The sequence below is a fragment of the Empidonax traillii genome, unplaced genomic scaffold, assembly GCF_003031625.1.
Source record: "Empidonax traillii isolate 1590-97213 ecotype Southwest subspecies unplaced genomic scaffold, ASM303162v1 scaffold561:size787514, whole genome shotgun sequence".
NCBI lineage: Eukaryota > Metazoa > Chordata > Aves > Passeriformes > Tyrannidae > Empidonax > Empidonax traillii.
In genome coordinates, this window is record NW_020955754.1 from 200,789 (window position 1) to 207,701 (window position 6,913).

A 6,913-nucleotide genomic window follows, 5' to 3' on the forward strand; every position below is an offset into this window, starting at 1 on the left:
GTTTTTCCTGGGGATATCTGAAGTAGTTGGGTACCAGACAGCCAGCAAACGTGACGTGGAAATGCTGAATCCTGGCCTTTTAAAATTTTGGCTCCACCTGAGATGTTTTTTCACCTTGGCTGGGCTTCAGCATCCCTTCCCCATCCTCGTTTCGGTTCAGTCCACGACGGGAGTTCAACCTCCATCCGCAGCATCTCTTCACCAAGCGATGCCAGGCCTGGCATCTGAGGATCCGGTGAAGGGAGAAGTGGAGAGATGGTCACAACTCTTTAAAGATGCAAATTGAGAAGCAGCCATCATAGCAAGAGAGCTCTGTTAATTCTCTTATGAGTATGCAGATTTCGACGCTGACTTTTCCTAGGCTTGTTTTATTTAGCAATAAATTTAATACCAGCTCCCTGAAGCAAAGAGACAGATGGACTATAAACTTTGAATTTTGAGTAGTTTTACTTCCTTAGGTTAGTGTCATCTTTGATCTCTCCTGAAATTACATCTCGGAAAGTTCGCAGGGATTGAATTCTGCTTTTTTTACAGCCCTCAAAGCCATTTGATTAGCTGCCTTTTAATTTTTTTTCTTGCACAGGTTACCCAGAAGGATCTTAAATACCATCTAAATGATTCATATCCTTGGCTGCCAGAGTTATCTCAGAGACTTGCTAATGGACCTGAGCAAACCAAAGCACTACATAATATCTGCTCCGCAGGCAAAGGAAAGCAAAATAAGTTTTATGCATCCTTTGGGATGCAAAGCTCCTGAGATCCAAGACCAAAACCCCTGGGCTGAAATAAAACGGTGCCTTTGCAAAGCACATGGCAACCTGTGCAGGGTTTTGGAAGGACCACAAAGTCATGATGCAACAGGAAAAACTCATCTCCTTTTTTTGGTTTTTTTTTTTTGCCATCCACCAGCAACGAAAAAATTTGTTTGGTTGGAGAAACACCAGGGAAGCCTAAGAGGTGGGTGATCTCCATCCTTAGGTTGTCCACAGGTGGTAGGAGGAAGCCATGAGCTCACCAAGAGCTGTGATAGCCGGATACACAAAAATATCCTTTTTACTGATGAGCCTGAGGTGTGTGAAAATCCAAAATTTAATTTGAGTATACAAAAAACCACATCTCAGGAGTCAGGGAGAGGAGAGCTTTAAGGCAAACACTGTGACATTTTTGAAGGAAACTTTGACCTTGCAACATCCAGGTCCAGCCAGGTCCCACCACAACTAATTTTCCCACTGTCACACACAAATAGGGAAGGAAATTAAATTTTTTTAGAACAACAACAACAGCAACACAATTTCCAAGCTGCTACCTGGGGAACAGGAGGGGAAAAAAAATCGATATATGTCAAATGAAAAAGGGTGAGAGCAAAGGTGTTGCAAGGAGCCAAGGAGAAAACCTGAATGAAAACTGCAAACACACTTGGCTGCCAAGGAAAAAAAAAAAAAACAAAACACCTTCCTGAAAGTCCCAGGAGCCTCAGCAATAAATTTGGGCTATTTCAGCAGTTGTTGGTTGCTCTCAGTCACCCAACATCCCACCACGGACGGACGTTGCCGCGGCCCAACCCTTTCCAGTAAGGAGGCATTATCATCGAGCCCTCAATTGTGATGGAATTACGATGGATGAACATATTAGGGGCACATTAAAGTCTAATGAGCGGCCAGTGATTAATGCCATTACGGGGAATGCCAGAGGATGATGAGCCACTTAACGTGAAGTGTCGTGGGTTTCGTTATGGCTCCTTGGTTCCCAGCCTGAAAACTTGGGGGTTGGAGGGAGGAAGAGGTTGATGCAGGTAAAGGCCGAGGTTTCTAAAAGTGATGACACAAAGGGGTCCTGTATTGATATCCTTTCAGGCTAAGATTGATGGGAAATAGCATCTCCCAGAGGAACATATGGGAAATAGAAATTCCTTGGAAAAAAATAGAAAAATTCCTAAAGCCCTCACTGTGGGCTTTAGAACCCTCAGGAATGCCATTATAAAAGCAAATTTTAATTTTTAGTGTCTCCCCCAACCCTGCTCTTATCTTTCTTTTTCAGCTGAGCCTTCTTAAACTCATTTTCCATGGATTCTTTACCTCTTTCTTTTCACTTTGCCTCTGCTCCATCCCTTGCAGCACACAGGGAGGGCTCTACAGTCCTACTGAAATCTCTCAGATGGTTTGTCTCCTCCTTCCTCTCCTTGGCTGGAAGAGATTTTGCTGCAGTATCACCCAGGGGTGGTTGACACCACGGGGATACCCCACGTGGGCATGGTGACATTTAAGCATTCCCAGGAGATACTTATACAACCTTTATACAGGTGCTTTATGGAAACCACTGCAGTTGCTTGAACTTCAGAGAGACAAATATCAAAAAACTTAATTGCACCAACCTACAAATTAATTAAACTTAATTGAAGTTCCATTTAGTATAACAAGTCACCAAAACCAAAAGATTACCAACTTCCTCCCACTTGGGAGTGATAGAAATCATAAGAGGTGATGACAGAGACACCCTGTCTTCCTCCCTCCATCCACCTTCTCCAAGTGCTTCTTGGTTGAGGTCAAACTCATCCCACAATGGGAAATGCTTTCTCTCCTCCACCTCCCACCAAGCAGGGCCTTTTGGGGCTTTTAGAGGCATCTCCTCTTGCTGGGATGGGATTTTTTTTTCATTTGAAAAGTGACTTCATATCCCATTTTATTATTTTTTGAGTGTTGCAGGATTTGTTCTGTTTGAAGTCTTACATCCTCATTTCCCGTCAGGACGATTAAAATTGATTTCTGCCATCAGCAAGAGAAAGATAATCTGAAGTGGGTTCCTGTGAGAGAGAGCTGTATCCCCACTGGAGCCATTACTAGCCCTTTCCTATTCTTTTAACTTTCTTTTTTCAGGAGGGGGATTTCTTTTTGGGAAAGGGCAACTCGGTTCTTCTCAGCCGTATGTGTCCTCCGAGTCAGTCAGGGAGAACTATTTAACCTCATGTTTTGCCATCACAAAAAGTGGACTGAGGGATTTAAATAGCTCTTGTTTACCACTGCCACCCTCCTGGTGGTATTTTTAGAGGAGTAACAGGATCCTCTCAACGCCTTCACTTTGCTTTCTCCAGCTCCACAACCTCTGACCCCATCCCTGCACCTGTCCCAGTTTGTATCGGGACAAACTGAAATGGGGTGGGTTTTTCTCCTGCATTAAGTTGGGTGGCTCCTGGACCACTCATAGGCTTTGCAGAAGGAGGAGGGAGGGATTTGGGCTGGAAAACCATTGGCAAGGAGTAAAACCTCCAGCTGACAAAGAAAACATGGAAAAAATGAGCATGGAGGGCAAGTGATACTCAGGGATACAGTTGTTCCCACTTCTACTGATCTCTTAAATTAATTAAACCTGGAATGTCCTAAATAAAAAAAAATCAATTAAATTCAATTAAATTTTTTTCTAAATCCATTAAATACAATTTTAATATTCATTAAATAAATTTAAAACCTAACAAAATTGACCAATATACCAACCAACCTCCAAAATATGGCAAAAAAATCTCTAAAATATAAATAACATCTTTCTGGGCTGGAGGACCTCAGGGCCCCACGATCACTCTGGTTTGCACCAAACCCCCAGGAACAAATTTATTAAAATGAGAGGGACTGGTGGTTTCTGTCATGCCAAGATTGAAAATGATGTGTTTTGCATCTGTTTGCCCTGACTGCCATCCCGGGGCTCCCAACCCACAAGGAGTCCCCCTCAAAAAGGGGGTCCCCAGCCAGGTCCCCACCACCCAACAGATCCCCATCACAAGGCTTAAACACCTTTACAAGAGAGTAATTTAACGCCATTCCCAGCTTAAGCTCCATATCTACTGGGCGTGAAATTAGTTCCAGCAAGCTGCAAATTTGCTGCTAATAAAAATATTTAGCAATTCGCCAGTCTTTAAATCAGGAGCAGAATATTTTCTTGCTTGCATCAACGCCTGTTTCTTTTTAATTCTAATATTGTGGCGTCGAGGAGCTCCAGCCATAAAACTGGGAGTTTTACGACTGCGCGAAGAGTTTTAAATCAGTTCCCCCACACAGCACTTCTCAATTCTTCATTATCATTTGATTGTGGGCCATGCTGGTTATTTTGGCCACCAGGATGAGCTGGGCTTGATGCACTTGCAGGTTCTAATCCAAAAAAGGGCATCTTGACCCAAATCCACTCCATTTCCAGGACCTGCTCCTTGAGAGGTGTCCTACAAAAGAGCTTCGATCCATATGATCCTGTCTTGCAGGCCTTGAAGGAAGGTCACCTCTCCATCCTCCTGGGCCAAGCATTTAATTAGCCTCAGCATTAAGTGCATCTCTATGCCAAGCCGATTTCCTACAATTCCACCATCAGGATCTTTGTCATGCCTTTGCCAAGAAATGCCACAATTCCCTGATTTTTCCCTTGGGAAAAAATTACCTGCAGTGATGCAGCCTCCTGAAAATCATTCCTCAGCACTGGAGAACACTGAATCATTTATGTCCAAATAAATCCTTTGCATTGGGTTTTCTGGGCCATGAGTGTCCAACAGCACCTGGATGATCCGTTTCTCCTTGTTTAAAGCACGGTATTCCTTGAGAGCCTTGCCAGGAAAGGCTTTATGATCCCTAAATTATTGCTATCAAACACAGTGGAGCTGGAATTGATCGTTACCATACCACTTGTCATTGGTCCTGGCCCCAGCAAAAGGATTTGGATGCAAATGTCACGTGGTGCAAGTCAAAAGTCTTGAGAGACTTGGACCTCTGATACCACCAAACACCCCACAGCAACAACTGTCCTAGAAAAAAGACACCACAAATATGAAGTTTCTCCTAGAGTCCTGCAAATAACACGAAAATCCTCAATTTCTAGTGCTTTCCTACATTTTTAAATTTACCTTTTATATTCAGCATTGCCTTTCTCCTTCTTTCTATTACCTTTTTTTTCCAGGTGCAGCGCAGCTCTGATACAAAGAGCAAATGGGACCAAGTCCCAGCAGGTAAAAGATGGAAGGAAAAGTTATTTTAGGCCAGCAGGAAACAATTCTTTGGCCATAAAATCTGATCTTTGCATTCAACTGACCAGCTGCCAGAGCAGTCCATAAGGCAAATCCCCAGCCAGGCATTTCTAATGTCGGGGGGAGGCTGAGATGCAGAAGAGGGATGTGTTTAGGATGATGAGTTTTGTTGCAGATAGGATGAAGAAATCTCTAATGAAGGTTGTGCTTGGAAATGCCACACCAATGAGGTTGATTTTCCCAGGTACCTTCTCCCAGTCCCTTAGCTGTGGATTTGCCACTTGCTTCCTCTGTGCTCAAAGAAACCATAATCCTGCTGTGGTACCCTGTGGACCATGCAAATAAATATAATAGGGATATATATATATCTATATATATTATTTATATCCCTATGAATAAACATTATAGGGATAAATATATAGGCATTTTGGAGCTGTTGCACATCATTTCAAATCCAACTCTTAATGCTTGAGTTACCATGGGCCCAGCTTTGATGGTGGGATTGAAACCAACAAGCAGCACATCTCAAACCTGGCCCCTGGATGTTGTTGCTGGAGTGTGTATTGGATTTATTCTTCAACCTTTGGCCAAATACCTGGGATGTGGTGCAGTCCATCAGTGGGCTTAATAGCTGGATGATTCATGTTCCCTGCTGCAACCTCCTGAACTGGCTTAATGTTGTCATTGCGAGCATCAAGAAACTACCAGGAGATGGACATAAGAAATAAAGATCTGGTCAATACAGGAAGAAGTTAAAGAGGCTATTGGAAAGCTGTGAATAAAAGGTAGAAGAGAAAAATAAGTGAGAAAAATGAAAAGCCTCATTTGCTGATGGACAAAAATTATCACTTTGAGATGGAAAGTCAAAAGACAGAAGAGGAATGGCAGAAAAAGAAGGTTCCAGCTGAAAACAGGGTTGTGAAAAAGAAATTTGGGATTTTACAAACTACTGGGAGATGCAAAGAAATAGCAAAATAGAGAAAAGCAAGGGAAGATTCCCAAACAATAGGAGCAAATCTGTAATTCCTTCTTGCCAACAGGAGCAGGAAGCTTGGGAAATAATAGAGAAGATGGACATCAGCAATGTGGGGTTTGCAGAGGGGAAAAAAACTTGCCTAGGGGGATTAACAGCACAAGGTGGAGCAGGAAGGAGTTTGCTATCAAACATACACTTTTAATATGTTGGCAGCCAGTTCCTACTCGATGCCAAGTAAAGGCAGGTGTCGGAAACAGTCTGTGCTCTGTTTGCTGAGGCGGTTGGTGTCACGCCGGCGACTCTGATTTCATCGCAGGGAGAGGCAGGTCGGTGCAGCACAGCGTAATTAACCGCTCGTTTATTCCTCCCATTGCAAGGAGTGACAGAAAACGGCACCTGGGTGACATTCTGTGCATCCAAAGTATCGTCAGACTTCAAGCAGTTGAGGGGAAAAAGGGCATATATCAGTGTTTGGGTTTTTTAGGTTTAGTTGAGCACTGAGTGCCTGGGGTTGGAATAAAATGGTCTTTAAGATTCCAACCCAAACCCTTCTGGGATTCTGGGATTCTATGATAAAGTCACTCATCAAACCACACTGGCCAGGGACTGATGGGCAAGATGAGATGGTGAAGAGGCAGGGTTTATAAACAGGCTGAAAAACTGATTTAAATAGAAATTTCTCTTGCCTTGATACTAAAAAAAAATGCTCAGAGCATTGACAAACCCCTGTGGTTTGGCTTGGCTGGCCTCGGACCCAGAGCATGACTGTTCCAAAACCCTGTTGGTCGTCCCCATGTCTGCATTACTGTATTAACCTAATCTGCCTGATTTTGGCTCTAAATATTTTGAGGGCGAAAGTGTGTTCGGAGGCGCTCCCCGCAGCGAGGTGGGCACGAGCTTGGGCAACCAAGCACTAACCCGCCTGCACCGGGAGCGGAGAG